At 42.3% G+C, this 11,110-nt stretch overlaps 1 protein-coding gene across 1 annotated transcript in view; it reads left to right on the top strand.

Moving 5' to 3' along the window:
- ST6GAL2 (ST6 beta-galactoside alpha-2,6-sialyltransferase 2) overlaps positions 1 to 11,110 on the top strand; it is a 235,391-nt gene that overhangs the window by 157,672 nt on the left and 66,609 nt on the right. The window lies entirely within an intron of this gene.

Genomic DNA, 11,110 nt, shown 5'->3' with positions numbered 1-11,110 from the left:
AGTGCTGAACAGAGGCAAGATGGAGTAGAGAATAACTATGCTGCCTAATTATAGTGAATGGATCCCTATGGGCTTTTATCTGAATCACGTCACACGGACATTTAAATGGAAACCCCAATATAAGTGATCAGCTTAGAGTGCAGGAAAAATGTGATCCCAAATGTTATATAAAATGTTCCCAACAAAAGCTTCAAATCAGTCCACAAAAAAGCAAGTCCCTACTCAGATCTGTCATCTGTTATCAGAAATATAGGGGGCTTCCTCGTTACTAGTAGTACAAAGGCTCTGAAAAAGCTAAATGGCTCCTCGCTCCTCAAAAGAAATTCAGCAAATTCTGCACTCCCAAATCCAAATGCCCCCCTATGAGCCCCAGTGTGCCTAAACCACATTAAGTGTCCACATGTTTGGCATTTCTGTAGCGATGAGAGCCAGCCTAATTTACGGATGCAAGTCTCCAGAAGTATGAGCTGGGTACTACAACATATTTAACACTAAAATATACTGGTCACAACAACATACTGGGGACTACAACCTACTGGACATTGCAATGGCAGATTGCAATTTTCAGTTGGCAATATCCACTGCTGCTTTTTTGTGGAAATCAGCCATGGTGTCAAAATCGTCACTTCACCTGTAAATTCTCAAAGAGGTATAATTTAAAAATGGGGTCACTTCAGGGCGAATTATGATCTTCTAGCACTATGTGGCTCTGTATCTGGAGTCTGCAAACTATTGTAGGAAAATCTGCGCTCCATGAAGCAGATATCACTTCGTCCCTCCTGAGTATCGCCATATGGTAAGCAGTACTGTACAGCCACATATGAGGTATTACCATATTCAGCAGAAATTGTGGGACAAATTTTGGTGCCAATTTCCCGTGTGAACATATAAAATCTACGGCTTAAACAAAATTTTGAAGGTAAAAATGTAATTATTTTTCTTCACTGCCCAATGGTATAAAATTCTGTGACACACCTGTGGCGTCAATATGATCACTGAACCCATGTACATACTGTATATTCATTATGTAAACTAGGGGGCAGTACACTGAGGGATCAGTGACCTGTCATCATTCTGCATTAAGAATAGCTAATCAGAGCACCACATGAAGTCACATCTCCACAGGCCACCCCCGGAGCACGAGCATATCATTAACTCAAAACTGAAAATAAAGATTAAACAACAGCCACAAGATGGATTTCATCAACCAAGGCATCATATTAATCAGTATAACGGAGCCGACCTGACACTGTGTGTAGGTTACTGTGCACAATCCTACTGACAGGTTCCCTTTAAGCAAGGAGAGCACTAATTAGAGAAGCAGCCAAGAGACCTATGGTCACTCTGGAGGAGCTGCAGAGATCCACAGCTCAGGTGGGAGAATCTGTCCACAGGACAACTATTAGTCATATACTCCGCAAATCTGGCCTATATGTAAGAGTGGAAGAAAGCCATTTTTGAAAGCAAGCCATAAGAAGTCCTGTTTGCAGTTTGCAAAAAGCCATGTAGGGGATCCAGCTAGCATGTGGAAGAAGGTGCTCTGCTCATGTTCCGTATATACTCGTGTATAAGCTGACCTGTGTATAAGCCGACCCCCCTAATTTTGTCACAAAAAAACTGGGAAAACTTATTGACTCGCGTATAAGCCTAGGGTGGAAAATGCAGCAGCTACTGGTAAATTTCAAAAATAAAAATAGATATCAATAAAAGTAGAATTAATTGAAACATCAGTATAATACTTATAATACTGCACATTGAGTGGCCCCTTATAATCAGGGCTGTGGAGTCGGAGTCGTGGAGTCGGAGTCGGTGCTCATTTTGGTGGAGTTGGAGTCGGTATAAAATGGTTTGACTCCGACTCCTAAAATATATAATAAATTGGGTACAGTAGTACAATGCAGAATGTGCTGAATATTTTTTCATAGGAATTTGGGAAAGTTATGAAATGTCCTATAAATGACTGTTCTATTCCTGATCTAAGGCTACATTCACACACAGCGTTTTTCCTGCGTTTTTTGAGGATACGTTTTTCAGTTGCAAAAGCAGATCAGCTTTTTAAAAAACCGCATCACCTGAAAGGTTTTTGAGCTCATAGGTAATGTTTTCAATAGCAAAAGCAGATTAGAAATCTGCTCTATCTAGCTATATATCCATTTATCCATATTTGTCTATCCATATCATATATGTACCAAAAAGAATGAAAGCCGGATAGCACACAGACTAACACTCCTTTTTTTTTAGCACCAGTCAGGTACACCTCATAGCTGCCCAAAAGGACGCCAAGGACAGGCATTGCTCGTATTCAGTAACACATCAACATCAATTGATAGTTGGAATAAATAGACTGCATTCATCACCACATCTTCTTAAGGTGCAGGCTTTATTTTCAAGTGTAGGGGTGTGAAGTATGAGGTTCTGCAGCAGCTGAGGTGTGCAGTATGAAATTCTGCGGAACAGTATGAGGTTCTGCCCCCCCTAGGTTTGATCCTGGCTACGCCCATAGTGTGAATGTAGCCTGAGGATCTAGGCTTTATCTTAGCCGAGATAAGTCATAGCGTGTGTGTGTGTGTGTGTGTATGTGTGTGTGTGTATATATATATATATATATATATATATATAGTACAGATCAAAAGTTTGGACACACCTCAATCAAAGCGTTTTCTTTATTTTCATGACTATGAAAATTGTAGATTCACTCTGAAGGCATCAAAACTATGAATTAACACATGTGGAATTATATAATTAACAAAAAAGTGTGAAACAACTGAAAATATGTCTTATATTCTAGGTTCTATAAAATAGCCACCTTTTGCTTTGATTTCTGCTTTGCACACTCTTGGCATTCTCTTGATGAGCTTCAAGAGGTAGTCACCGGAAATGGTTTTCACTTCACAGGTGTGCCTTGTCAGGCTTAATAAGTGGGATTTCTTGCCTTATAAATGAGGTTGGGACCATCAGTTGTGTTGTGCAGAAGTCTGGTGGATACACAGCTGATAGTCCTACTGAATAGACTGTTAGAATTTGTATTATGGCAAGAAAAAAAAGCAGCTAAGTAAAGAAAAACGAGTGGCCATCATTACTTTAAGAAATGAAGGTCAGTCAGTCCGAAAAATTGGGAAAACTTTGAAAGTGTCCCCAAGTGCATTGGCAAAAACCATCAAGCGCTACAAAGAAACTGGCTCACATGAGGACCGCCCCAGGAAAGGAAGACCAAGAGTCATCTCTGCTGCAGAGGATAAGTTCATCCGAGTCACCAGCCTCAGAAATCGCAGGTTAACAGCAGCTCAGATTAGAGACCAGGTCAATGCCACACAGAGTTCTAGCAGCAGACACATCTCTACAACAACTGTTAAGAGGAGACTTTGTGCAGCAGGCCTTCATGGTAAAATATCTGCTAGGAAACCACTGGTAAGGACAGGCAACAAGCAGAAGAGACTTGTTTGGGCTAAAGAACACCAGGAATGGACATTAGACCAGTGGAAATCTGTGCTTTGGTCTGATGAGTCCAAATTTGAGATCTTTGGTTCCAACCACCATGTCTTTGTGCGACGCAGAAAAGGTGAACGGATGGACTCTACATGCCTGGTTCCCACCGTGAAGCATGGAGGAGGAGGTGTGATGGTGTGGGGGTGCTTTTCTGGTGACACTGTTGGGGATTTATTCAAAACTGAAGGCATACTGAACCAGCATGGCTACCACAGCATCTTGCAGTGGCATGCTATTCCATCCGGTTTGTGTGTAGTTGGACCATCATTTATTTTTCAACAGGACCATGACCTCAAACACACCTCCAGGCTATGTAAGGGCTATTTGACCAAGAAGGAGAGTGATGGGAGAGTGAAAAGTAAGTTAATGTGTATGCACAATGTAAGTTCATATTAACACATGACCAGTTCAGATTTGTTTTTTATTCATTTCATTGTGCATTCAGTGCATATATGGGTGTGACCGCCCTTTTTCTGAGCTGGGAAAGCCATCCAGTCTGGCCTAAGCTGTTACTAGTGGTTCAGCCGCTCGATTCTTATTCACATTCACGTCACTTGGCAAGTGAAAAGGTTTTAAATACTAGAGTAGGGACTGTCCCACAGGGGTTGCCGTGACGTGGCGGGATGGCTTGTACATTATTTTGATCAAAATTATGTTTACTAAATACCCTTATTATTATTATTACCTTTATGCATTATTTGCAGTATATATATTTTTTACTTTTTAGTTTAGGATATTTGTGTTTTTTGCTTTTTGTTTTCTCTGGTTAATGGTCATGTGTTAATATGCACTTACATTGTGCATACACATTAACTTACTTTTCTCAGTTCAGATTTGTTTTTTATTTGTTTCCTAACCATGTAGCATGAATCTATCCACTGACAATGAGTGCTTGCCAGGGCCCAGATTATATAGGGGATGGGAGTGGCTAACATTGAGCAGCTGAAAGCCTTAATGCAGGAAAGCTTCCAAGAGCTCTCAACTGAGCAGATTAACCAATTCACTGTTAAAAGAAACCTTTACTGTTTAATATGAAGGTGAAAGGCTTCTAACCAGTGCAGGAGTAGGAGAAATCAGACACTGCAGTCTTCTGGCTCCTCTGTTGCGGAAAACCCGTGACAATCTAGTTGGCATGGCCCCTTGCCTGACAATTATAATTGAGACTTTTTTTAGAGAATGTTTGAAAAGTATTACATGTTTTCCTTTTGTATAAGAGAGAAAGGTGGCAATGTTCTAATGTAGCATATTACCTCTGGTATGAAAGCTAGAGGTAACCCGAAGAAAAGCTTAAAAATGCAAGCAGCGGACACAGGCATATTTCACTGCTGTTCTTATACATTGATTTATAGAGTCCTGTAAATGGCAGTATGTTTAAAGTACCCAAGATGTTTTAAAACTATGTAAAATAACATGGCTCTAACAAGCTGATCTCATCCTTACTATCTCTGATATTCTGACCTCTATAGTTTTCTATGAATTATCCCATGGTGTTTATAGCAGGAAAATACTGATGTACTGCTTGGAATTATATATTTTAGTAAGTTGGACAAGATTGATAGGTTTCACAGTAGCTGAAGACTCAGGGAAACTCCAAAAGTATATAAAAATTATTTTATACAATGTAGGTAATTTTGTAATCTAACAACTGCCGTCCAGGAACCATTAGCAGGCTTGCCGAGTTTCACCAAGAAGCGCGCTCTCCCTTGTGTGTATCCAGCATTCAGTATGCAGAGTGACAGCTGTGTTATGGGCCTATCGTGAAAGCTTAGCAGCATCTACTTTTCCGTATTAACACATCTTCACTTAAAGACGCTGTCATTTAGCCTGAACTGGATAAAAGCTCAGTCAGGGCAGTGATTTCTCTTTCGATTGTCTCATCGTTTTTTGGGAGGAACCTAAAATTCTTCACTAGGTGATTAACGTGTATTCATCCCATCACTGCTACTTCCTAGATGCGCTTCCCTTTCCTTTCTATTTTTCTTCTGCTTGACACAAATGAGTCCCCTTTTTAAAAGTGATACATTAGAAGTGTCATCGTTAACAGGCAAGTGCATCAGCTTCTCAGAACAAGTTAAGGCTCAGCGCTGCGGATACGCTGGGCAATTCTTCATGGATACATTTAAATACCTGCACCTCTCTTCATTCATTGTAGAACTAGTAAACCAAGGCGGATAGACTCATTAATTCACAAATCAATGTTTATCCACATAGACAAGAAAACTCTGTAAACTGCCCATTACCTTATATCTCTATATACACGACAGTAGCAATTCATGCAGAAGACCATAAAAGTGTCGCTAACTCCACACTTGTGATCTTTGCTAAACACTTGTGTTATATTCCAATATTACAAAATTACAAGTGTAGCAAGTATAAAATAAATGTATAATCTCCAAGGTGATAGCAACTTTTATGGGTAATTCTTTACAATGGAACATGAAAGTCAACTTTTAATAACCCATTTGATTTAAGACTTATTGTTGGTTTCATGTGACAGAATCTCTTATTTTATATGTATTTTCTTCATGATAAAGGAGTTGCTTTCCGCTCAGACCCTAATTTGGATGTCCCATCTGGAACATTTATGGAATCTCGAAGATATGCCATGAATGTCTGATAAATGCCGGTTCTACTACGGTACTTGGACCTGTATCTATGCCAAGAATGAGGTCCTGATGAGTGCGCTCTTAAAATGTAGAGCTGACTATCGCTGTTTATTCCTATAGTATCTCTGAGCGAGCAGCACAGTTATTACCCACATTTGTATTTGTTTTTATGCAAGATATTGGGGTATATAAAGGATAAAGGTCTATCTCACTACACTCATAGAGTATTATCACTCCTGCTCAACATGAGGACGGACTTGGGAAGTCTTAAAAGGTGCATATGGGTCGCCCTCTGTCCCAGGGCTGTGGGGTACTCGGTACAGTGCCGGTGTCAGGGGGATGTGTCACAGCAGCAGTGACCCGGTCCGTGGCCCTGGGCGCCCAATGTCAATGGTGGTGGATGTAGTTAATGGAATGGAATAGTTTGTGACGCCACCTGTGGTGTTTGGCAAGCAAGATGTTAAGCCAACGCTGCATGCAGATCCTCTGGGGCTGATAGTGTGCTGCAGCATAGATGGTATAGCTCCCCACAGGTGAAGCTTTAGCCCCAGGGCAGTGTGTAGGCACAGGTAGTGTAAAGGATGATACCCAGATGTAGCGGTGCTGACGGTGTTGGCGCACAATGACTAGAAGACACCAGGGCTTGCAGTTTCAACGCTTTACTCACGGTTCTTGGTAACCACTGGTGCCCGCTTCCATGCCGTGTCCTCCGGGGCAGAGACTCAATCAACCTCCTGGGCAAGTTAGGCTTCTCCTCTCCAACACTCCGCCAACATGTACCTTTCCTGAACGACTCCTCTATTGCGCCTTTTAGTGTGAAGAGCTCCAGTACCGTAGTTACTCTGAAGTTCCTCCTGTCAGATGTTCCTAACAACTCTGCTTGTATGACAGACAGCTGTAGCCTGATCAGGGACCTCCTGGATCCCGGCTCTCTATCCGTGTTGCTGTTGTGTCCCAAGTCTTAGATGGGAGTAGTGCATTTACAGCCAACTACTCCACCGGTGTCTGCTGCAGAACCATAAGTGTCCATACAACCTCGGGGACCGGGCCCCGGCCATGCGCTGAGAACCTATAGGCAGGGTTCCTCTTCCAACCCACAACTCCTCTCTGTTCTCCTACTCCTTCGTTCCGCGCTGTTCCTTCTCTCTCTTATGGAAGCTTAGGTTGCAGTGCTACGTCTTTCTCCTTCTGTTCTCTTTCCCGTGCCAGCTGGCTCAGATCACTGAGGCAGCTGCAGCACTCCTTCCTCCATCCCTCTTCGAGGGATCCGTCCTCAGACTCTCCTGACTGACTGACTTCCAGACCGATCTGTAATTCTAAACTTCACCCCTCTTTTATATGGATCTCAACTCCACCCACCTCCCAGCACATCTCGTGTTACGAAGCAAGGAATCACCAGAGGTGCTCTGCTACCCTCTAAGCATGAGCCGCAATGTGATCAGTGCTGAACTATCCTGTGTGTGGGATGCAGGTGTTGGAGTGAGGAAAGGAGTTCCCAACTTACCTAGGCAGTGGGGCACTACACCAGTACCTCTGTGGCGACTGAGCCTCAAGGGCGCCACACATAAGTTAAAAATAAATATGACCACTGTAGGAAAGGATAAAACTACAGGTACAGGATGCGTTGAATGTCTCATCTGCACAAAGCAAAAACAAAGGAACGAATCCCTAAGATTCCTGTAATAAGCAGTGGCAGGAGAAGTGATCGCACTGATTCCCATAGCCATGCTTGGATTTGATAATCTTTTGTATTTATTTCTTATTTGTGTTAGATGTGGCAGTGGGTTAGCAGACCAAATCCATCCATGCCTTGCCTGTGCTTGTTAGTGTCAGGTTATCCTTGTCAGCAATATTTTAGCTGAAGCTATATTGTTCAGAGGAAAATACCTAGATATTAAATGGAAGTATGCAAGCAGTGTGATTTATACTAGAACACCTGCAAGGTAATTGTGCCAGAAATTGTAGACATACAAATTTATACGTGCGGTTAGAAATAATGAGAAATAGTAAACTGCAACAAATGTAGAGTTTTTCGGGATAAAGCTGAAAAACTGTGCTTGATCCAAACTATTTCCAATAGGCTAGATTTACTCGGACCATGCACAAGGCACAATCTACTACACCCAACTGAGCAGCTCATATAAGCCTAAGTGGCGGTGCATTCGGCTCAGGAGACCCGTGGTTGGTACGGTCTCAGACCGTGACATATGGATGTCCAAGTCTTTCTGTTACCATTAGAAAAATGTAGGGGCTGCTGCTAAGTCTTTGGCTTTATACAGAAAGAAACGAGATGTGAAGATGAAACTTTACATTTATTCCACATACTCTCCACTGATGTCAATACACTTCTTACATCGGTATTACAAGTTCTGTAAGCTTTGCAAAAAGAAGGATTTTGGTTGTGCCTCCAACCAGGCATCTGTAACAGGCACGGCATTAGAAATGGTGTGAAATTTGGTAACCTTGAGGTGTTTCTTCATATTTGGAAACAGATGATAGTCGGAGGGACTTCGATCAGGTGAATAAGGTGGGTGGTCAACCAGTTGGAAGCCCAGCTCCACCAATTTTGCCTTGGTCGCTTGTGCAGTGTGAGTGGAGGTGTTGTCTTGCAGGAACAAGATTCCTTTGGACTGCTTGACGCGCCATTTGGCCTTCAGAGCTGCTTTCAATTGGTCCTAAAGTTCAATGTAATACCTTGCATTGTTGGTGGAGCCCTTTTGAAGGTAGTCCACTAGCAGCATGCCCTCCTTATCCCAGAACACAGACGTCATCACCTTAGTGGCTGATTTTTGCACCCTGAACTTCTTTGGACGAGGAGAACCACTGTGCCTCCACTCTTTTGACTGCTCCTTGGTTTCAGGGTCATACAAATAAATTCACGTCTCATCCATAGTGACCATTCATTTATGCTACTTAATTTGACAGCAGCATAATAAAGGGTGAGAGAGCCTGATTTGATAAAATCCCAATTTTATCTGTTGTAGATATAGCAGTGATCATAATTCTAAGCTGTATATAATCCTACCCACATCACTGATTGGCAGCTTCTTGTGTACACTGTGCATTGTGAGCAAGCTGCTAATGATTGCTCGGGGCTGGGTTCTGACTGTCATGCACGTAAAAGTATTAATTTATCCCATTAGATTATGCAAGATAGAATAATTTTTCTTTTAAAATAATTAAAAAACAATTGTGTTGTTAGAAGCTTGTTATGGCACCCCCTGATGTTCTTTTCCTGTTACATGCTTGTTAAATCGTCCGCTGGTGTTCTTGTCCTGTTACATGCTTGCTATACCCCCCTTCCTGTTGTTCTTCTGTTCATGCTTATTATGGTGCCCCTTGGTGTTCTTCTCCTGTTACATGCTTGTTATGGTGCCCTTTGGTGTTCTCCTGTTACATGCTTGTTATGGTGCCCCCTGGTGTTCTCCTGTTACATTCTTATGTCACCCCTGGTGTTCTCCTCTTACATGCTTGTTATGGCGTCACTGTTGTTATTTTACTGTTGCATGCTTGTTATGGTGCCCCTGGTGTTCTTCTCCTCTTACATGCTTGTTGTCTTGCACCTATTGTTCTTTTCCTGTTGCATGCTTGTTATGGTTCCCCTGGTGTTCTTCTCCTGCTACATGCATGTTATGTCATTCCTGGTGTTCTACTACTACATTCTTGTTATGGCGCCCCTGTTGTTGTTTTCTTGTTACATGCTTGCTATAGTGACCCTGGTGTTCTTCTGTTACATGCTTGTTGTATCACCCCTGTTGTTTTCCTGTCCCATGGTGGATGTCACCCCTGGTGTTCATCTGTTACATGCTTGTTATGGCACCCCTGTTGTTCTTTTCCTGTTACATACTTATTATAGTGACCATGGTGTTCGCCTGTTACATGCTTGTTATGTTACCCCTCATTTTTTCCTATTACATTCTTGTTATGTCATCACTGGTGTTCTCCCCTTACATTATATTATGGCACCCCCCTGGTGTTCTCCTGTTACATTTTGCTGGCTCCTATTCCTCTCCTCTCACCCTTGCCATCGGGGTTCTTCTAGGATCAGTCCTAGGTCCCCTACTCTTCTCCTTATATACTGCACCTATTGGATAAACAATCAGTAGATTTGGTTTTCAGTACCATCTCTATGCTGATGACACCCATTGTCTGCTGACATCTTCCCTTTATTACTACAAAATACCAGTGATTGTCTTTCCTCAGTCTCTAATATTATGTCCTCCCTCTAAACCTGAATCTTTGAAAAACCGAACTCCTTGTGTTTCCTCCCTCCACTAACTTACTTATGCCTGATATTGCCATCTCCTTGTGTGGTACTACAATTACACTTCAAAAACTTCTCTGGAATTTGACCTTTTTTTATCTTTAACTCTACAAAAACTGTTGCTGTTATTCATTCTCATCTGGATGACTGGAACTCTCTAATAATCGGTCTCTCGCTTACTAAATCCTCCCTTCTCCAATCTGTCCTGAATCCAGTGGCCAGGATCGTTACACCGATGCCTCCACCCTGTGCCAGTCATTACACTGGTTACCCATCCACTCCAGAGTCCAATATAAAATTATCACTCTCACCCACAAAGCGCTCCACGTTTCAGCACCCACTACATCTCCTCCATCATCTCAGTCTACCACCCTACCCCGCACCCTCACCCTCCGTTCCGCTAATAAACAAGAATAACATCCTCGATAATCCGAACCTTCCACTCCCGTCTCCTCACTGCGCCAATTCTTTGGAATCCACTACCCTGGACTATTCGATTAATTATCAATATCCCCAGTTTTAAGCGTTGCCTAAAAACACATTTCTTTGGACTGGCCTATCGCCTCACCTTATTTATCTAACTATTCCCGTTTTACCGTTTTATTCTTACAAGATTTTCCTCCAAATGTGGACCCTCATAGCATCTGTTTACACACCCTCCGCTTATTAGCCCCCTGTGTCCGTACCTGTACACATGCTGGCTGGTGACTGGTTCATGCAGCGTTATGTGAGTACTCTATTTATTATATTGATG

This window comes from Dendrobates tinctorius, unplaced genomic scaffold (assembly GCF_039654945.1).
Source record: "Dendrobates tinctorius isolate UK_male_01 unplaced genomic scaffold, ASM3965494v1 ptg000117l, whole genome shotgun sequence".
NCBI lineage: Eukaryota > Metazoa > Chordata > Amphibia > Anura > Dendrobatidae > Dendrobates > Dendrobates tinctorius.
Note: the sequence above shows the minus strand (reverse complement) of the source record. Positions and strands in the feature narration are given on the sequence as shown.